At 48.6% G+C, this 22,286-nt stretch overlaps 1 long non-coding RNA gene across 2 annotated transcripts; it reads right to left on the bottom strand.

Moving 5' to 3' along the window:
* Positions 1-1,905: 1,905 nt before the first annotated feature.
* Positions 1,906-7,937, bottom strand: LOC131487719 (uncharacterized). 2 transcript variants are annotated; one of them, XR_009249917.1, is made up of 2 exons: positions 6,087-7,937; positions 1,906-2,066 (listed from the first exon to the last, which is right to left on the bottom strand). It is a non-coding gene; the product is annotated as an uncharacterized LOC131487719 (long non-coding RNA). The 2 variants fall into 2 exon arrangements; XR_009249916.1 differs by lacking the exon at positions 1,906-2,066 and adding an exon at positions 2,324-3,203.
* Positions 7,938-22,286: the final 14,349 nt, after the last annotated feature.

Raw genomic sequence — 22,286 nt, 5'->3', positions numbered from 1 at the left:
GCCGACGTGAGAACGGTGTGGAGGGAGGCCTGGGGCTCATTGACAGGAGGGGAGAAGGGTCCCGGAGCCAAAAACTGGGCAGACGTCCACCTAAGAGGTCAAAAGCGAGTGGTTCTTTGTCACGCCTGCCCTCGCCAGGGTAATTATGAGGATTATGGGGATGAAGGTAGAGAGGTGGAGAAGGAGTCTCTTACTCTCTGGGAAAGGTGTCTGGGCTAAAGGGTTGAGGGTGGTTAACTGAGAGAAATGACTGTCCTCTTGCCCAGTGGTCCCGAGCTCCGTCCTGGGCTCCCCTGCCTGGCAAAAAGGACAAGCTTTCAAAAGAGCCGCTTACACACGCTCTACGTGCTTCCTCACCAGCCTCTCCCCATACCCACCTTTGCTCTGAAACCGTGTGTCCAGGTTACCGACAACCTCCATGTTGGCCAGTCTAATAGGCTCTTGGGTCTTTACGTCGCTTTGTCAGACACACTCGACCACCTTTTCCATCTTGAAGCTCCGTTGCCTCGTCATGGAAGACACCCCACTGTCCTTGTTTGTCCTATTGCACCAGCCCGTCTGTCAGTCTCTTCTGGCCCTCTGCTACTCCTCCGCCGTCACGCACCTGATTAGCAATGTCCCCGGGTTACTGGGGACCATCCTTGGCCCCTTGCATTTCTGTTCTCCTCTAACCCAATAGCAAGTTCTATTTGCTTTCCTTCAGATACATCTGGGATGAGCCTGTCTCCCTGTGGCCTCCACCACAACCATCTGGGTCAAAGCTACTGTCATGTTTCCTGTGGTTGACCAAGCGGTCTCCTAACTGGTCCCACTACTGTCTCTCTTGCTTTCTCTCTTCTTCTCACAACAGAAATTTTCCACAGAGTATTCTTTGAAAGGCAAATTATTTACGCTGCTTCGCTACTTAAAATCTTTCAATGATGTTCCGTTGCCCGATAGATAAAGGCCAATGTCTTCTCCCAGTCCCCCAGGTACTGCCTCTTCTAGCCCCTCTTGACTTTATGACCTCATCCGTGTCTGTCTCCCATCTCTCACTTTGTCCCAGGCACAAAGGCCATCCCTAAGTTCTTGGAATACACAAAACTCTTTTCTGCCCCAGGGCCTTGGCACCCACTTTTCCCTCTGCCTAAATCACTTTCCTCTATTGCCCGGTGTTGTCTTTGAGCTGTGACTCAGTCAAAATGTCGCCTCCTCAGGAAGACCTTCGCTGGCCACCCTATTCTCTGCCGTAGCCCTTATTTTCCTTCATGCACAAATCACCATTTGCAATTGTTTATTCATTTGTTTATCGCAGCTCCCATTAGACCATAAGCATCCCAAGGACAGGGATAATAAACATCTGTCACTTCTCCTTCATGCCTAGCGCAACACCCTGCAGATAACCCGTGCTCAAAGAATGGTTTTTGCATGAATGCATAAGGATAGCATCAATAACTAATACTCTGTCAGTAAGGGCTCTAGTCTTGATTACTGACCTATAGATACTTTTGTTGGTAAAACCTTTTTGGGAAATACTTAAATAATCTGCGATTGACATCCTGCATTTTCTTAAGAGGTACTCGGAGAATTCCATGCTGCATTAATTTTCAAATAGAACAAAGCTACATTCCTTTAGAAGACATTGGAGCAGGACAATTTCTATGGGAAGACTCTTACCCCAGTGAAAACATTTTCTCGCAAGCAGGATATAAATGGAATATCTTTGAGAGTAACACGGAAACTGAATTGACTCTCTATTGGCGACAAAGCAACAAGGATAAAGATAAGACTAAAGTGCTCTTTCGAGGAATAAAACTACAAGTCGCTATCAGTGAAAACTTCCAGTTTCTGACCACCATTCTCCACCCAAAACCCCTAAAGAGTTACTTTGAAAGAACTCTGGGAGTCATCAAACAGGGGAAAAGATTATTTGAAGATGGAATCTGGTTTATTAGTATCTCCCGACATCTTCTAAACTGGTGTAAGATGAAAATAAACTTTTCCAGTGGCAGCAAAATTTTCCACACAAATATGTTCACCATTCACCAATGATATCATCGGGCCATTTTGTTTCTTAGGACCGAACCCTGGGGGAAAAAAAGATCCATTACTGAGGATTAAGTGTTCTTCATTTTATGTCGTTTTTGCTCAGTTTCCAAACACTTCAATTTTTAGTGAGGTTTCCTAATAATTGAATGTCTGAACAACCAAAACATAACAATTATAAGTGCTTTTCTTGCTATTTGTACTATGCTTACAAGCATATTTCCTCTGATGTGTAAGATATAAAATTTCTGTTTTCACTGTTTTTTTTTATTTAATAAATTTTGCAGTCATAAAAATATTAGTGCCAGTGCCAATACTTCATTATAAATCCAAAGCGATATGGACAACATGCCCACGTTGTTGTTTTGTTTCAGTTCTGCGATCACTATTGTCGCCTGGCTCCAGAAACCAGGCCAGAGGGGGAGACAGGCCAGCCCTCGGGCACTCTGTCTGTTACGTGATGGTTCGCGCCGATTGGAAAGTTTGACCTTTATCGGGTTTGTTGATCACAGTGTTCCTAGCTTACTTGCTGCGATCTTGACTGGGCTGGTGTACCTGAGCCAAACTGAGGCCATGTGGCTTTTCACCCAGAGGAAGAGGACAGACGTTCGCACGGCATACGGCAAGTGTCTCTCTCAATCACTACGTCACCCTGTGGTGCGGGTGGCACTGGTACCATGTTTCAGCTGAGGACACTAGGCCTTCAAGAGGTTAAGTAGCGTCCCCAAGATCCCCAAGCCACTGAGTGTGGGAACCAAGAGCTGAGCCCACACCAGTCTGACACCGAAGCCTTTTCGGCTCTGCCTCCCTAGCTCATGGCAGGAACCACCCGAAATTGTGTTTTTGCAAGAACACAGCCCCAGCCTTTCTAAGAGAAAAGGAAGAAGGGTTGAAGTGGTTGTGTGTTGTGCCAGAACACGGCAATGGAATTTCGGAGCCAAGTCCCCAGCTGCATAGGGTGAAACAACCGAACTGGCCACCGTTCAGAGGTACCCTACCTTCTGCAGGGCGTTGCGAGCCCCACATAGAATGGAGACGTGGGGCACTGGGCTGGCTCAGTCGGTTAGGCGTCCGGCTCTTGGTTTCAGCTTACATCATGGTCTCACAGTCGGTGATTCTCTCTCTCCTTCTCTCTCTGCTCCTCGGCTCATACGCACGCGTTCTCTCGCGCGCTCTCTCTCAAACATAAATAAACTGTATTTTAAAAGCCCCCCCCCCAAAAACAACAACAACAACAACAACAAAGCACAAATAAAACGGAGAACGGTCTTCTTTTTTTCACTCTTGCTTCCAAGGCTGGGTAACCCACTAGGAGAATGAGGAGAACCTTGTCTATAGGAACATCTGAGGAGGCTTTCCTCAAGTTCAAATTCCTGTAAAATTTTAACTGCAGGTGGTCCAGTTATTAAGTTGGATAACAAGTGGGGCGCCTGGGTGGCTCAGTCGGTTGAGCGTCCGACTTCGGCTCAGGTCATGATCTCACGGTCCGTGAGTTCGAGCCCCGCGTCGGGCTCTGTGCTGACAGCTCAGAGCCTGGAGCCTGTTTCGGATTCTGTGTCTCCCTCTCTCTCTGCCCCTCCCCCCGCTCATGCTCTGTGGCTGTCTCAAAAAAATAAATAAACTTAAAAAAAAAAATTAAGTTGGATAACAAGTACTCCTGCTCTTCCTGCTAATACTACCACAATTATTGCTACTATGGGGTACGGTTTTCAGATACCTAACTCAACCGTCCTTGATTGGGGCTTCCTGGTGGATTCGTGATCTGCCGCGAACGTGGCAGGGTGTTCGAGACACCTCTGGTGTGGCAGTGTTGATGACAACTGAAAATGAAAGCTTACTGTTTTCAGTGTTCGGCACCACAGAGGTCACACTTTAGTGGGTACTGTGAATATTTAAAATAATTAAATTGAAATGATCACTGTATTTCATTAAAGTTGTGGGTTCTAACCTAGCAGGAACTTACTATCAACTTGCATTGGGACATGCTGTATGCTCTTTGCCTCAAATTGATTTTTCAATACAACTCACAGGTTTGTTTCAATCAGCACGCACTCTTTCAGGTTATTGTGTTCGCTTTTGTTGTAGACTTCCAATAGAAGTTGGTCGCCGCTAAATTGAATGGCTAAAACGTACCAGGAATAATTGACAAAACATTCAGGGCTCGTTGAAGTAAAAATCCTTTGGAAATAGAATAAAACAATAGTATGCGCCGAAAAGTATCGTAAAACACAGTTAAATCTCTCCAAGGTAATGGCAAATCAGAGAGGCTGTCGCCTCTTGTATGTCACTCAGTGCCTGCAATAAATGATATCAGCCTTTCTTAATCTAGGAGTTGATTTTAGCAAAGCAATTCAGCTCCATACCAAGTTGCAGTAAAATACAAATGATTGTCAGGCCTTGTACGTTTCCCGGTTTGTAGCTAAAGACTTAAGTGGAGCCCCACCATGCCTTCCTGGCAACACTCAGTCAACATTTTAGGGAATTAAGTGCCAATAAATCAGAGATCAATTTAGGTTTGGGTTTAAGTTGTACACATGGAAGAAAAGCAGCACTGCTGTATTGGAGTTTCGGGTTTTTGTCTTTTATCGTCGAAACCGTGACATTAAGGAATCTGGCTCTGCTGACTTCTTAAACTGAGGGCTTTGGTTCTTTTTGCTTTTTCCAAAGGCACGACAGTTTATTCAGGCTGCTATCACCGCTCCTGTTCCCTGACAAGTTTAAAGAAACTGGACTATGTAAACTACCAGCTCGACCCAAAGAGCTATTTTGTGACATAAAGTCTTTCTCAGCAAACCCCGGAAACAATTTAAAAGCATATCAATAAGGGAAATGCTCATAAAGTACAGAAGACCTCAGCGCTGTCTGATTAAGTAAAAGCAAAATTGCCGAATGATACGTATAATATTTCTAAAAAAAGAATCCTCTAGAGGCATGCATTCACGTACTCCAGACTGTAACAAGGACCCCGCGGGAAGAGGAGATCGCAACGGGGCGCAAAGGGGACGTGTCTGGGTCTTATTTTGAAGGTAGACATTAAGGAGCAGAGCAAAACCAGGTGCAAACAGGCCAACAAATAACCGAGAACCCCGAGGCTTCTGAACGAGTCGCAGCATGTATTAGTCTGCTAGTGCAGCCGTAACGAAATAGCACAGATGGAGGGGCCGAAACAACAGAGATCTGGCTTCGCACGGTTCTGGAGGCTGGGAGTCGGAGACCAAGGTGTCGGCAGGCTTGCTTTCTCCGGAGGCCTCTCCCCCGGCTCACAGGTGGCCCTTCCTCCCTGTGTCCCCCCGCGGCCTTTTCTCCAGATGGGTGCTCATCCCCCGGGGGACTCTCCCTCTATGGACTCATATCCTTTGCTGAGAACACCAGCCATATTGGACCAGGGCCTGCCCTAAAGGTTCCACAGTAGCTTGGATCACGTCTTTGAAGATCCTACCTGCGTCCAGTCAACGTCCTGAGGTACCGGGGCTGAGGACTTCAACACATGACTTTGGCGGGTGACACAATTCGGCCCATAACACAGGGTGTTCGTTTTATTTCATTTGTTGTTATGGGAATTAAGCCTGCTTCTATCAAATGCAACACGATTTTGATTGTTATTTTTTTAAGGAGGTTTCATACCCAGCGTGGAGCCCAACGTGCAGTTGGAACTCACCACCCTGGGATCAGGACGTGAGCTGAGATCAAGAGTCAGACGCTTGGGGCATCTGGGTGGCTCAGTTGGTTAAGCGTCTGACTCTTGATCTCCGCTCAGGTCATGATCTCACCGTCGTGGGATCAAGCCTTGCATCGGGGCTTTGCACCCATGCTTGAGGTTCCCTGTCTCCCTCTCTCTCTGCTTCTCCCCTGTTTGCATGTGCCTCCTGCCCCCCCCCAAAAAAAAAAAAAAAAGAAAAAAGGTCGGACGCTTAACCGACTGAACCACCCAGGTGCCCCAAATACTAAACCATTTTAATAAACCACATGAGGAGTACAATTCTTCATGAACATCTGAACATTGGTTATACGCTTACTTCAATGCATTTCCCAAACAATTTAAATTACAATTAGAGGCTCACCGTGACTGATTACTTGAAACTTCAAGTATTTCCACTTCATACTCCAGACCGGCCTGTGTATATTCCACAGCATATTGGCTTTAACAACGGCCATGCAGTTCTGCACCAGAGAGAGACCAGACATACACCAGGGAGGACTTTGAACTTGTGTCCTGGTAAACCAAGTCTCAGATACTACAGCCCCCCTCAGCGTCACACTAAAGAGCAACTTAAAGATTGTACGTCTCAACCCAGTCCTCAAATGCCATTTCTGTAAGGTGCCCTCCTTCCTGCTCCCATGGAACTTGGCTCGTATCTCCACTGTCCCGCTCATCAACCGTATCCTGGGCTGCAGAATGCCCTGCTGGCCGTGTTCCAGGCTGGCTTGTGGGTAAGCCAAGCACAGGCTGTGTGTCACCACCTCTTTCTCTCCCTCAGCTTCTAGCAAAGGTGTGCCACACAGCAGGTGTTAGGAGTTGAATTGTATCCCCCACAAACGTACACGTTCAGGACCTAACTCCCAGCGCCTCAGAAGGTCGCCATATTGGAAATAGGGTCATTACAGGTGCCATTGGTTACGGCGAGGCCATCCCGGAGTGATTCAGGATGACCGGCGTCCTCATAAAAAGGGCAGATTTGGACACAGACATGCCGACAGGGAGCCTACCACGTGGCCACCAAGACACGGACCGGGACGATGCTTCTGGAATGTCAAATCTTGCCAGCAGAAGCCAGAAGCCAGGAGACAGGCATGGAATAAATTCTCGCTGGTGGCCTCGGAAGAAGCCAGCCCTGCCAAGGCCTCGATCTTGGGCTTCTGGCCTCCGGAACCGTGGGGCGATCGATTTCTGTGTGTAAGGCGCCCAGTGTGCGATACTTTCCGGCACCTCGGGGAGACTGACTCCGTGCAGATCAGTCAATAGAGTGAAAAAGAGCCCGATGAAAACCGCCCGCAGACAGCTGGCCTCACTGGGACCTGTGGTTGCCCTTCCTGTAATTATCTGTGGAATCTGATTCTCTCCAGGTGCCTGTCCCCTTGCTGCGGTGTCTCCTGCCGACAAGACGCCACAGGCTCCTAAGTGACAGGAGGAAGGCTTATTTCTGGCATCGCGCAGGGCGCCTCCTTCTCCCTCCTTCTCCCTCCTTCTCCCTCCTTCTCCCTCCTTCTCCCTCCTTCTCCCTCCTTCTCCCTCCGGGGAAGCAAACATTTGTTTCTGAGTGCTGCTGAAGCTGTCCTTTGTTTAAAGGAAGGCCCACCCCAGGGGAGGGGTCAGACGGCAAGAAATGAGCTTTGCAGCGCAAATTTTTTTTTGCAGGCACCGATTTGTAAACAGCTCGGCCTGCGTTCCCGGGCCGGCACGGGCTGTGTGCGGTGACACCCACTTCCTCCTCTCACGCTTGTTTATCGTCTCGGAGACCATTCTCAACACCTTGCCGCCTCGGCTGCGGGTCTTAACGCGGAAGCGGGTCTCGGGGATCCCCAGAGCCGCTTGGGGAACTGAGATAGAGAACCAATCTGCACGTGTGGCTGATGCACATCCCCCATCCTGCGGGGTGCTAGGTCCTGAATATTCTGTGGCTTACAGTTCACGTATCCCAGCGGCCGTGGGTCAGACGCCACAAAGTCCCAGTTTTAATGTTTGCTTTCTTGTTTGTTTACTTGTTTGTTTATTTCACTATGTATCGCTAAGGATTGTTCTGCAAATGCGTCCCTATGCAAAACACGGCCAGGAGGGGTTCATCTGGAAAAGAAAAAGGAAAGGGAATCCACCTCCTTGGAGCAGGGCTAGCCTTCTGTGCAGACGTTAGCTCACTGAATCTCAACAAAGATAAAACCTACTTGGAGACTAGGTATTATGTCTCTGTTTTCACAGGGAGAAATTGACGTTTGGAGAAGTTAAATTGCATGCCCACGTTCATTCGACTCACGGTAGGCCGGGGATTCACAAACCACATCTGCCTGACTGCCGGGCTGGTGCCTTGTCCACGTTACCAGCAGGGTTATGTAAAGGCTGGGCTGCTGTGCAGACAAGAAGCAGAAAAGCAGGCCAGGGATCAATGCTGTAAATGGGTATAAAGCAGAGCTGAGAGTTTCCACACAACCGAGGAACAGATTGCGGGCTCTCATCTGATAAGTAGGTCAGAGCAATTCCTCAGGAAAAAGAGACTTTCAGAGAAATTTGCTACAGTGGCCTTTTATAGTTATGGCATCAGTACAGTCATGCCCGATGTCTCCCACCACTCAGGCGCTGTCTGATCTCCCTCCCTCGGAAACCGGGGGCCACGATGGAGCGGGTTCAGTCGTGGAAGGGAGCGCGGGCAGCGCGGGGAGGGGAGTCACAATTACTGGAGGCAGGGTGCCAAGGAGACGCCAGGCCAGAGTTAGAATGGACAGGCCAGGGCGGGGTCTCCAGGCCACATGGGTTTGGGCCCGGGGGGGTCTGTGTGCCTGCGCGTACACACAAAGGCAGATGAAGGAGACAGTGCTTGGGAAGGTCAAAGCAGATGGAAATAGGGGAGGTCTGGACTCATCCCCGACCCAGAGGCAATCTGCTTACGTGCTTTGTTTAAGTAACACCTTTGGGTGCACATATGAAGACATACAAACAGGCATAAACATTTTCCAGCTGGCCATTTTTTACATCATCGCTCGCTTTTAAAAAGAAATGTTTATTTATTTTTGAAAGAGCAAGCATGAGCAGGGAAGGGGCAGAGAGAGAGTGACACAGAGAATCCCAAGCCGGCTCCGCACAGAGCCCAACGTGGGGCTCGATCCCACGAACCGTGAGATCATGACCTGAGACGAAATTAAGACTCAGATGCTTAACCGACTGAGCCACCCAGGCGCCCCTCCATCATCCCTTGATTAAAGGTGACACCAGTCTAGCCCCAGGAAGCCATTCCTGTGGGCGGTTCAAGTAATGGAATGTCAGCCTCGGATGAAGAGCCGTCCAGAAATAGCTGGCACAGGGGCGCCTGGGTGGCTCAGTCGGTTAAGCGTCCGACTTCATCTCAGGTCATGATCTCGCGGTCCATGAGTTCGAGCCCCGAGTCGAGCTCTGTGCTGACAGCTCAGAGCCTGGAGCCTGCTTAGGATTCTCTGTCTCCCTCTCTCTCTGCCCCTCCTCCACTCTCTCTCTCTCTTTCAAAAATAAATAAATAAAGGGGGGGGGGCGCCTGGGTGGCTCAGTCAGTTCAGCGTCCGACTTCATCTCAGGTCATGAACTTGCGGTCCGTGAGTTCCAGCCCCGTGTCGGGCTCTGTGCTGACAGCTCGGAGCCTGGAGGCTGCTTCTGTTTCTGTGTCTCCCTCTCTCTCTGCCCTTCCCCCAATTGCACTCTGTCTCTCTCTGCCTTTCGAAAATGAATAAATGTTAAACAAACAAACAAAAGGAATAGCTGGCACAAATGGGTCTAAAAGCAGCTGAGCATTTTTTGCAGGGTTCCCGTGCCTTGGGACGGCCTGCTGAACCCGCCTGCAGAGAAGCCCTAAGGTGTTTCCTCTGGGGAAGCCCGTCCCCCTGGTGACCCCAGGGCCTTTGCAGTGGAGGGGAATCAGAGCAGCCCGTTCCTCTGAAGCAGAAGGGCCAAGTGTGGCGTCACACTGGCCTCGTGGCTCTGCCCGGTCAGTCATCCCAGGCTCCGTAAGTGGACGCTCATCAGCGCCGACCTTCACAGCGCCTGCGGCCAAGCCTGGCATCTCCCACAGCACATGTTCGGGGAGCTGGTCCTGGACCCTCCCCAGTCGGGCCTTAGCGGGGGCCCCGGGAGTCCGGCGGACAAGCCGGGTAACCGAACATATGCGAGCTGTTCCCTCTGTCCGTAAAACAGTGACGACACTGGGGAGAAATTGCCTTGTTAAGAAAGAATTCAGCTCCTCGCCATTCCGTGCCCGGCTGTGCCAGCTGCGGGGACTTCTTTCCAGCGATTGAAATCAACAGCCCCACGTGCGCACAGCCAACCTTGGGGAGAAGGTGTCAGGGACCGAAGATGCCACGGAACTTGGAATGAAAGGCGCTAAGAACAGCCTGGCTCTCTGGAGTAGGGAGGCGGCCTCCGCGTTTAACGGCAACGGAGACCGGCGACTAGTTTTTCTGGGATCACCGCTGGAGGAGGGGAGCTGAGACCGTGGGCTGCTCTGACTGCGGGTGCGGTGCTCCCCCTGCCCAGTAGAGACCACGGAGCAGGGCGCAGGCTCCCGGGGGAGACAGGGCCGGGTCTGATTCTGGAACCGGAGGCCTCGGGGGAGAGGGCTGCCCACGGGGGAAAGAGCGAGTGGAAAGGAAGCCATGGGGCAAAGGCAAATAGGGTGCTCCTAGGGCCAGAGGGGAGGCCGGCCTGGGGGAGCAGGGAGAATTGAAGCTGAGTGGCACGGGTCAGAGGTCATCCTTGCAGAAAGTGGCGACCGAGCTGGCTAGGGAAGCGGAGAGGAAAGGGCGAGCACGGGGCTTCCCAGCCGAGCCCCTTGACAATGACCCCCGGAGCTGTGCGGCCACGCCGGGCTGCCGCGGAGCTGAGGCCTCCGTCAAGGTCGGAAAGCTGCCGGCTAGGACGTGCTGCCTGTGTGCGCCGGAAGTCGCCGCTTCCCAACCAGAACCCACCGCCCCTGCCGCGACCCCTACCGGCAGACTGGATGTTCTGTGCCCTGTTTCTCTTCCCAGGGACCTCAGGTCCGCCTCAGAATGGCACCCGAGTGCATCCGACCCCGGGGATCACGATCAAAGCTGGAACGCTCACTTAGCTGCGCGGGAGTCAGGAAAATGGGGTTTTAGCCTCCGCTTGTACAGCTGATGTTGGAACACTGGAAGGGTCCGGAATGGATGGTGGACAAGCCAGTCCGCAATATTCACTACAGAGGCAGGGCCTGGAGCCCCAGGACGGGACCGTGCCTGGGAGCTTGGGCATTATGGTCAGAAGTAAGGATGGGGCGCCGGGGGGGCTCAGTCGGTTAAGCGTCCGGTCATGATCTCGCGGTTTGTGGGTTCGAGCCCCGCGTGGGGCTCTGTGCGGACGGCTCGGAGCCTGGAGCCTGCTTCGGATTCTGTGTCTCCCCCTCTCTCTCTGCCCCTCCCCCAACTTGTGCTCTGTCTCTATCAAAACTAAATAAACGTAAAAAAATTAAATAAAAAAAGGAGTCGCTGATGAGTGCTTGGGCAGAGTCAGGAAGACAGTGCTTTTGAAAAGACTTATGTAAAAACATTATTCAGGGGCACCCGGTGGCTCAGTCCATTACGTGTCCAACTTCGGCTCAGGTCACTATCTCACGATTTGTGAGTTTGGGTCTCCATTCGGGCTCCGTGCTGCCTGCTTCAGATCCTCTGTCCCCCCACTCTCTCTGCCCTTCCCCTGCTTGCTCTCTCTCTCTCTCAAAAATAAATATTTTTTTAAAATATAGTTTAAAAAACAAAATTGAAATTAAAAAAAAAAAAAACATTATTCAGACGAGATATGTCTCCGAGAAGTCTTGGGCAAAGAGGACTGTGCAGGAGCTGGTTGCTGTAATATTCTAAAGTCAGAGATGCCGACAGCACAGAGTGGGGGCGGCGGGGGTAGAGAGGAACAGAATAATAGCTAACAGCAAGCTGCGAATATCTGATGACTGAGGAGACGGGTCACGAAATGAATCATAATCTATGTGCAGAGGCTGTATCACCTGTCCTTGAACTCTCGGTGTCCCCCCCCCCCCATATATGGCTTGTAGGTGATCAATAAACAAAGAACGAGTGAACGAGAAGGGAAGTCAAACATGGCAAGTGATTGTCAAAAGGCAGGTAGGTGATCAAATAACTACTTAAAACAATGAGTTCGTTGGTGGCTCTGTTATTCCCTCCGTGTAGCCAGTAGCCTGAGAAGTGAATAGAAAGAGCACTTTACAAAGAGTCAAGAGAGGGACTGAGGAGTTTGGGGGGTAGAGAAAGGGGAGACAGTAACAAATGGTCCGGATTCTGCAGCAGAAGGGTCCCGGGAAAACAGCCTGCACCTTGAGGGTGGACCCATGTGGGAGTGAAAGGCACCCCGGCCAGGCGGAGGGAACCCTGGCTCAGCCACAGGACAGAGAGGGCAGGCTGGAGCTTCTCCGCAGGGACTGCGCAGCACTGCATCTGAACCTTCTTCCTTTCCTTCCATTCCCCTCTGCCCCTGCCCCCTTCCGCACACCCCCGGAGCATCATAATTAGAGCACTAAGGTCTACGTTTAAAAACCAAAGGACTAGCTGTTGCTGCAAACCGAAGTGCTGACACAGAAGGAAGACTTGAAGTAATCTCAGCGAATGCAGACGGGAAAGACACGAATGTTAAAGCAAACAGGGAAGATACTAGATACGGTGCGAACATGAAGATAATCCAACATAAGGATAATTGGCGTCCCTGCACCAGAGGACTGACAGGTAGAACAGAAGATGTGCTCAAAGAGATATACAAAAAAACTTCCCAGAGGGAACTGAATCTGCAGATTAAAGTACACCCCACGATCCTGCAGATGTTCAGCCTCAAGGCCCTGTTCCGCGGCTCACCCTGGAGAAGCTTTTGAACTCTTGGCGTCCGCGGAGAAGTTTCCAGTCACCCGGTAAAACACCATCAGCTCTAAAAGAAGCAAGTGAGACTGAGCACAGAAACCAAAGCCTTAGACAGGGGATTGGAAGATGGAATCCACTTAAATATAGGGTCAAAACTAAATAGTCATGGGAACACGTAATTACGGAGCACAGTGTATGTGTTAGGAATCTGAAAAATACTAAAATTATCACACAACCGACAAAAAATTCAGAGGAGTTCAGTTGGAAGAAGCATAAACGTTTTCATCCGTTGGAGAAAGGAATCGATCGGTGTTATCTGAAATTGATACAGAAAGTTACAGAAATAAATAATAAGCCAGCCTCTTTTTTCTTTTTTTCCCCCCTTCATAATTGCTTTCTTTGATCCTACAGGGATCTTTGGGAAACAGCCCTCTCGCGCTGAGAAACTTTTACGTGACCTTTGACCTCAGTAACTCTCACCTCCCCTGAGTCTCTTTTGTCCAGTGCAACTGAAATGCAGCGCCTACAGAATTCAAGACAGCTTCTATTTTACGACCCCGAGTTTCTAAAAGTGATTTTGCTCATTAACTGTCTCTACCCACAGTGTGAATAGAAAAGACTCAGATCGTGGTCTTATTTAGGAGTGAGGGGCTTGAGGTCATCTCTCCATCTTTAGGACTGTTTGAATTCTTCATGAAAAAGCAGTTTTTGTTTTGCTTTTAAAGTCTCTAAATTTGAGCGTAGCTGACGCGTAACGTTCGTGGCAGGTGGAAACAGTGATTCTACAACTCTGTGCGTTCTGCTGGGCTCACCACAAATATAGCTACCATCTGTCACCACACAAGGCTGCTATAATGCCACTGACTGCCTGCCCTACACTGTGCCTTTGTCCCCGAGACTTAGTCACTCCATCCCTGAAGGCCTGTGTCTCCCGCTCCCCTTCACCCATCTTGCCCATCCCACACCCACGCCCCTCTGGCAAGCATCAGTTTGTTCTCTGTATTTATAAGGCTGACTCTGATAACATGCATTTTTTAAATGTATTCATTTATTTTTGATAGAGAGACAGCGCAAGTAGGGGAGAGGCAGAGAGGGGGAGAGAGAGGATCCCAAGCGAGCTCTGCACCGCCAGCACAAAGGCCCATGTGGGGCTCGAACTCACAAACTCTGAGATCTTGACCTGAGCCGATTATCAAGAGTTGGACGCTTCACTGATGGAGCCACCCGGGTGCCCCCTGATCACAAGCATTTTTTGACAAGAGCAATTTATAATTTCTCACGCTAGAAAGGCTGGTGGGAATTACGCCCAGATGATCAGAGCCCATCCGGGGTGCTGTGAAAGTGGGTGACACTTATTTGGGCGGCTGTCTTCAGAAAAAGTCCAAAGTCCCTGGCAGGGCTTCCAAGGTTCCTCATGACACGCTCCCTGCCCACCTTTCTAGCCTCAACTTTCTGACGTACTCGTTCAAGGTCATGTATTTCAAAATCTCAAAATCTCCTGGCCAGGTGCCCCCACCCCACCCTTCTGACACTCCACCATGCCCCTTTCCCTGGATAATACTCATATTTTTGAAAAAATGTTATTATTTTTTATTGTGGTAAAATATATGCGAACATAAAATTTATCATTTACCCATTTTTTAAGTGTGCAATTGAGGGGCATTATGTATACTCACACTGTTGTGCGACCATCACCACCGTCCATCTTCGGGACTCTTTTCATCTTCCCAAACTGAAACGCTGTCCCCATTAAACACTAACTCCCCATTCCTTCCTCCCCCCCGGCCCCTGGCAAGCTTTATTTTACTTTTTACCTCCACAATATTCGTCCTTCTGTGTCTGCTTATTTCACGTGAAATAGCATCTTCAAGGCTCATCTGTGTTGTAGCATGTGCCAAAATTTCCTTTTAAAGGCCGGATAGTATTCCATTGAATGGAAATACCACATTTTGCTTTCCCGTTCATCTGTTGATGGACATCTGGGTAGTTTCCGCCTTTGGGGTTTTGCGAATAATGCTGAACACTGAACGTTGATGTACAGATCCTTCTCATTTTTCTTTTAAGTAGGTTCCGTGCCCAGCATGAAGCCCAGTGTGGGGCTTGAACTCACAACCCTGAAATCACGACCCGAACTGAGATCAAGAGGTGGTGTGTAACTGAGCCACCGAGGCACCCCTAAATCCTACTCATTTTTTAAAAATGTTTATTTATTTATTTATTTATTTATTTTTTGAGAGAGAGAGACAGAGTGCCAACAGGGGAGGGGCAGAGAGAGAGGGAGACACAGAATCCGAAACAGACTCCAGGCTCTGAGCCATCAGCACAGAGCCCGATGCGGGGCTCGAACTCACAAACCGCAAGATCATGCGATCTCAAGCGACCTGATCAAGCGACCTGAGCCGAAGTCGGACGCTTACCCAACTGAGCCACCCAGGTGCCCCAAAATCCTACTTGTGTTTAAAGATTCTACTTGGACATTATTGTCTCCCAAAAGCCCTTCCTGGTTACCCTGTTTCGGATTGGTACTGGCCCACTGTGTTCTCATGAAATCTCGTGGATATACAATCGTATCTGTCAGGTTATATCACAGTTGCTGGCTTATAAATTCTGCTTATCATCTGCCTCCACTAGACTATTGGCTTCTTGAGAGCAGGAATCATTCCATTTGACTCAGAATCCCTGATGGCTCACCTATGCTTAGAGCACAGGCAACACTCGATTATATTTAGGAAAGGGATTCATCGGCCAAGGTTGCAGCATATTCTAGTGAAACAGCTGAAAAAAAAAAAAACAAAAACAGCTGGACCACTGATGTCAGAGAGCATAAGAATCCCACAGACGTTCTAATATGCAGACCCATCAGAGTTCAAAGCTGGTAGGGAAAGGGGAAAACAAAAATTAAAAAAAAAAAAAAAAAAGACTAAATAAAAAAGTAGTGAGATAGGATCCCTGAAGATGCTTTCTCCCTGGGAGCTTTTATGGTAGCACACCCCACCCATATTGCTGAATCTTTAACATTTCTTAAGAATTATCCGTTGCCTACTGTGTTGGTGTTCTCTAGAAAGACAGGACCAATAGGATGTATGCACACGTAGAGACAGGATTTATTATAAGGAACTGATTCATGCAATCAAGGAGGCTGGCAAGTCTTAAGATCTGCAGTTGGCAAGCTGGAGATCCAGAGAAGCTGGTGGGATAGTTCCAGCCTAAGGGCCAGCGGGTTTGATACCCAGGAAGAACCGATATTTCAGTTGTAGTCCAAAGGCAGGAAAAAAGCCCATGTCCCCAGTTTGAAGGCCAGCAGGCAGGAAGAATCCTCTCTCACGCCCAGGAGGGGCAACTTTTTGTTCTAGTCAGGCCTTCAACTGATTGGATAAGGCCCACCATATCACAGAGTGCAATCTGGGCGACTCAGTCTGCCAATCTGAAGGTTAATCTCATGCAAAACTAGCCTCACGGAAATACTCAGAATAACATCTGGTTGTCCCCCCATGGCCCAGTCATGTTGACACACAAAATTTTAGCCATCACACGTAGCTTCCGAAACCATACATGTGCCCAATTTTCTGATCCCACATAGGGGTGAGCAGGGAAATCACATTAGAAGACTGTGTTTGTCCTTAAAATACATACACAAGAATCTTAATGGCCTCTTCGTTCAGAATCAAGAAGCAACCCAAATGTGCATCGACAGTAGAATGGAGTTTTAATTGAGGTGTTTTCACATATCACAGATGCTCTGCACCCTGCTGCTGGGAAATGATCTGGAAAGAAAACAAGTGTGAATCGGGCTCCGTACAGGAGGCTGGGCTCCTTATATTCATTCCATGGCTTTCCTGTACTCTCACTTTTCTCCAGTTTCGCTTCACTCAATTTTAGAATATAATGTTCTCAAAATAAGATTTCCAGGCCACATAATAGTGTTTGGGGCAGCTTGTGTCCTATTTTTATATGTATTCTCCTACCCAGCTGTGCTCACTGGTCCCAGCACCTAAGTGTGACAGTGGCCCGTGCACCCAGCCAGGAGGGTTGACTGAGGACCGCCCCCCCCCCCCCCATCCGCAGCTCTCTACCTCCAGGGGGCGGAAGTTCGGTTCCCTTCATGGGAGTTGAGGACCACAGGAAAAAGGTTAATGGGTTCTCTGGTCTGATGGCAGGAGATTCACAGCCGGGATGGAAGAATGGTCCCTCAGGAGCAAGGAGGACAGAGAAGCAGGAGTAAAAAGACTCGAAAGTCTCTCAAGAGGTTACACAACAACTAGCCTGGACCCTTCAAGAATATCAATGTCTTGAAAGACAAACACAACAGGGGATTCCCCTGGGAGGAAGAAGACTAAGGTTACGTGAAATTAAATGAAATCTGTGGGGCGCCTGGTGGCTCAGTTGGTTGGGCATCTGACTTTGGCTCAGGTCATGGTCTCACAGCTCGTGGGTTCAAGCCCCGCGTCGGGCTACGTGCTGACAGCTCAGAGCCTGGAGCCTGCTTCGAGTTCTGTGTCTCCCTCTCTCTCTGCCCCTAATCCACTTGCATTCTGTCTCTGTCTCTCTCTAAAATAAATAAACACTAAAAAAATATTTTTTTTAATGAAACGTGTGATAACTTGATTGGACCCTAGATTGGGGGTGGGGAAGACAGCTTAGAGAGTGTTATTGGGACAATTGTGGGACATTTCAATATTGGCTGTATTTTAAATAACATGCTTCAAATCAGTTAAATATCCTGACTGTGAAATGAATTCCCTGAATACTTGTCAGTAAATAGATGCTACAGGATTTTGGGGTAAAGGGGCACGAATCCTTTCAAAGGATTCAGCACTCACCTCCCAAATCTTTGTTTCTTTGTATTCCATGTACCTATTTGTCTTTACAGGTCTAGAGAGAAAGCAAATGTGGCAAAACGGTAACAAATGATGGATATGTAGATGAAGGCTATATGAGTTGTCATTAGACAATGTTTGCAACTTTCCTGTGGGTTTGGAGTTTTCCAGATGCAAAGTTGGGGAAATTTTTTTTTTAAGTTTATTTATTTTGAGAGAGACCGAGAAAGCAAGTGGGGGTGGGGAAGAGAGAGGAGAGAGAGAATTCCCGGCAGGCTCTGTGCTGTCCGTGCAGAGCCCCACACGGGGCTCAGTCCCACGACAGTGAGATCATGACTGGAGGCTTAACCGACCGAGCCACCCAGGCGCCTCAACATTTTCCTAATAATTTCTCGTATTGATTTATGTGTAGAAATGCTTGAAATAGCTTACATGTCCAAAATTAGGTGAAATCCAGGAAGCTCAGAGGCGGCCTGGACTACTGTCATTAAATCCCTAGTGCCTCGTGTCTTTCCTGGTGTGCGTTCAAAATTTCTTTCTTTGCCCTTTGTTTTTATGGAGCTCTAACTCATATCCAGAGATTACATAAAGCACATAAATCTTAAGCGAACAGCTCGGTTGTTAGAGGTGTATGCACACTCCCTTGTAAACATTTCAACATAGAGAACACTTTCAGCACCGCGGAAAACCCCCTCATTCTCTCTCCTAGGTAATCGCACCCCTCACCAGCAAAGAGTAACGTTATTCTGATTCCATCACCAAACACCAGGTTTGCCTGTTTGTGAACTTCATTTAGATGACCTCATACAGTATATATATTTTTTTATGTCTAGCTTCTCCCTTTAATAATGCTGTCGTACGTAGCAGTGGCTATTGTCTTATGCTGCCCTATAATCTTTTACTGTATGAACGATACCACAATTTAGAAATCCATTCTGCTGTTGATGGGCACTTGGGTTGCCTCTTGTTTGTGAATCAAGTAGCTATGAAGACCCTTGTACATGTCCTTCATGGACAAACATCCGTCTCTGTTGACTATTCATCCAGGAGTGGAATTTCTAGGTCCCAAGATATACATATTTTTAGCTTTGGTAGATAACGACAAGAGCCTTTTGTACAACAGTTGTTCTGATTTACAGGCTCACCAAGAATACGTGAGCATTCGGGTTGCTTCACATCTTTGCCAACACTTGATATTGTCATCCTTTTGATTTTAGCCATTCGAGGGGCACCTGGGTGGCTCAGTCAGCTGAGTGTCTGACTTCGGCTCAGATCTTGTGGTTCGTGGGTTCGAGCCCCATGTCGGGCTCTGTGCTGACAGCTCGGAGCCTGGAGCCCGCTTCGGATTCTGTGTCTCCCTCTCTCTCTGCCCCTCCCCCACTCATGCTCTGTCTCTGTCTCTCAAAAATAAAAAAATACCATTAAAATTATTTTTTAGCCATTCCGGTGAGCTACTATTCCATTGCAATTTTTATATTAGACATTTATTAAATGCATCAATGAAAATGATATGCCTCCAAAATGGACTATTATATAGCTACAAACAAATGTGTGTGCAAAGATTTAATAGTCTGTGGATGCATACTTATGTTCAAGATGAAAAATAATACATAAACTTGGCTTGTAGTGTCTGTTGTTTTTATTTTTAGTGTATACATATTAACAAAGAGGACTAGAAGAAATTCACCCAGATGTTAGTGGTTGGTTCTGGAGGATGGGATTAGTCTCTTTTTCCTCATGCTTTTCTGTAATCATGAGATGTTGTACAATGAGCAAAAATTACTTTTAAAAACAAAAGAAAACAACAAAGATTCTTTTCGGGAACAGTGTCTGCCTAGGAAAGTGAACCTCTTGGGTCAAAAACTAAGCTGTACGTCTCTGGGCCTGTTTTCTCCCCCGTAGTGCGAGCCCACGGCACGGCCATGGAATGACGCTTGTCTCCACGGACGCACTCAGGCAGTGACAGCTTTTGAAAACAGTACTCCCGGGATTGCCCAGGAGGCAGCACCCTTCAGGGGGAGTGAGAAAATGAGAGAAAACGTCCAGGTCGAGGCAACGTGGCGGATTTCTGCCGGATCCTGAATTCCTCAGGGCCCGGTGAGAAGGTTTCTGGGATGAGGGGAGGCAAGGGGAACAGAAGTGGGCATCCCGGGCCACACAGAGATCAGGGACAGCGCTAAGGATGCTGGGAGGGCTGGCTGGGCCTTCCTGGGCTCCCAGAGCAGGGGCGGTGGGGAGCACGTGGGAGGGCCAGCAGGAGGGAGGGGGTCTAGGGCTCCCCCTTCACCCCCCCGGCCACCATATGACCCTGTCACTCAGTGCATGCGTCCTTGAAGAATCCTGAAACGTTAACTGGCCGGGGTCTGGGAGCTTGAGCCCAGCGTAGCTGGCGCCTTGTTCCTGTCTCCAGCATCCCACTTGGTTTCCAATCCCACTTTCACTTCTACATTCCCACCTCTCCACTGTGTTGCTTTGTATTCCTGGTATTTAACGTGGCTCTGTTTTCTGCAGAAACTCGGGCAACTGCTCCAAGCCACAAGTGTGCAGAATCAATCTGGCTGATGTGAGAGGCCCAAGCTTTACTATTAAAAAGAAAGGAAGAAAGGAAAAGAAAGAAGGAAGGAAGGAGGGAAGGAAGGAAGGAAGGAAGGAAGGAAGGAAGGAAGGAAGGAGGAAGGAAGGAAGGAAGGAAGGAAGGAAGGAAGGAAGGAAGGAAAGAAAGAAAGAAAGAAGACAGAAGGAAGGAAGGAAGGAAGGAAAGAGAAAGAAAGAAAGAAAGAAAGAGAAAGAAAGAAGACAGAAGGAAGGAAGATGGAAGGAAGGAAGGAAGGAAGGAAAGAAAGAAAGAAAGAAGGAAGGAAGAAAGATGGAAGGAAGGAAGGGAAGGAAGGAAGGAAAGAAAGGAAGAAAGAGAAGGAAAGAAGGAAGGAAGGAAGACGGAAGGAAGGAAAGAAAAGGAAAGAAAAGAAAGAAAGAAAGAAAGAGAAAGAAGGAAAGAAGGAAGGAAGACGGAAGGAAGGAAAGAAAGAAAAGGGAAGAAAAGAAAGAAAAGGGAAGGAAGGAAAGAGAGAAAGAAAGAAAGAAAGAAAGAAAGAAAGAAAGAAAGAAAGAAAGAAAGAAAGGAAGGAAGAAAACTCCCTAGGTGACTCTAAGGGACAGCCAGGGTTGACGACCAGTGGTATATCCCTTTTTCTTTTGTTTTGAACACAGCAAACATGTACTTTTTATTATTTTGTCAACGCCACCTCATTCCAAGTCTTTCTGACACTATTCTCAGAAGGGCTGGACGCTAAGCACCTCCATCTCTGATTTCTGTGTCCACCCTCCCTTTTGCGGCTCATGCCTTCTAAAACGTTACAAGATCGGAGAGCTGACCTGTGGCCTGATCGTCTTCAGATGTCTCTTTTTTCCTTCACCATCAGGACGATTTGCGACAGAGATCGATTCTTGAGAGATGCGAACGCAGAATCATTTCGTAGTTTTCTCTCATCTTTTTGCACGCTAATTTCATACGGTTTGGAGGGCACGTCGATGTCTAGCCGTCCCTTCTAGGTGTCATTAAGGATGTTTATGTCGCCAATAAATATATGCGATGGGCTCTCGGGAGGTCTCGAGCACGGGCTTCACGCGGGCAAAGCGGTTCTGCGGTACACTCGGGGGCCGGGAGTCTTTCCGTCTTTCTGCTCTGCAAATGCAAGGCACTGGCTCTGGCCCCAGGCCGGCCCACCTGAGGGTCACAAGGTGGCTATAGAGGTTTCCATCGTGACATCCATAATAATGTCCGGAGGCAAAACAGTCTCCTGTAAGGTCCCCTTGGGAGTGAGAACTTTCTCTAGAAACACCATCAGCCAAGTTCCCTTCCAGTTCCATTTGCCAGGATCGGTCCCATGGCCGCCTCTAAACCATCACGCCGAAGGGAATGGGAGTTAGCCTGGGAGCTGGGACAAGGCCAGGCTTCCCTGAGCCACATGGGGGAGGAGGGCGAAGAGTGGAAAAAAAAAAAAAAAAAAAATCAGAGCCCCGCCAGCGAGGAAGAGGGGAATGTGTTGGAGAAGCACTCAGCAGGGTCAGGCTTAATTACTTTGATCATCACAGAAATCTACGAGGACACAACTATGAGACGGCATTTCCACGAGTCAAGAGCCAACGGATCGTCTTGGTGAGTAGAACTCCAGCGAGGTCCCGGGGCGCCTGGGCGGCTCAGTAGGTTGAGCGTCTGACTTCAGCTCAGGTCGTGATCTCACTTTTTGTGAGTTCAAGCCCCGCATCGGGCTCGTGGGTCACGGGCAGAGCCCCCCTCGGATCTTCTGTTTCCCTCTCTGCCCCTCCCCTGTTCACGCACACCCGTGCTCTCACAAATAAACGTTAAAAAAAAAAAAAAAGAACTCCAGGGAGGTCCTGCTCCTTCGGCACAAGTAGCTTGCCTCAGTGGTTCCTGGATTCAGAAATCAGTAGCCCGAATCTGAAGCGTTAGCCCCTATTTTTGCCTCCTCTCCCCATCATCAGACACTTCTCACCCGCCTCACCCCTCACATCTGTGAAGTTCCATGTATGTGTCTAGGCACGGCCCTGCTTCCCACCCCTTTCGGCCTCTTTTGAACAACGTACACGTCTGTTTTTACATTTTAGTCAATAAATCTCATCTCAAATTGTGAATCGCGTTCTTCTGTTAACACGTCTAGTTCTAGGATTATCGTCCAAGCTCTATAACCTGGTATCCATATCGGAAGCCATGTCTCACTGGTGAATTACTGGGTCCTCTACTTTTCCTCTAACGTAAGGCTTATTTTTAAGATCTCCCCACTTCTTGTCTTCGTTTTAAAAGTCTCTAAACATAGGGGTGCCCGGGTGGCTCAGTCGGTTGAGCGTCCGACTTCAGCTCAGGTCACG

The sequence above is a fragment of the Neofelis nebulosa genome, chromosome 1, assembly GCF_028018385.1.
Source record: "Neofelis nebulosa isolate mNeoNeb1 chromosome 1, mNeoNeb1.pri, whole genome shotgun sequence".
Lineage (NCBI taxonomy): Eukaryota > Metazoa > Chordata > Mammalia > Carnivora > Felidae > Neofelis > Neofelis nebulosa.
Note: the sequence above shows the minus strand (reverse complement) of the source record. Positions and strands in the feature narration are given on the sequence as shown.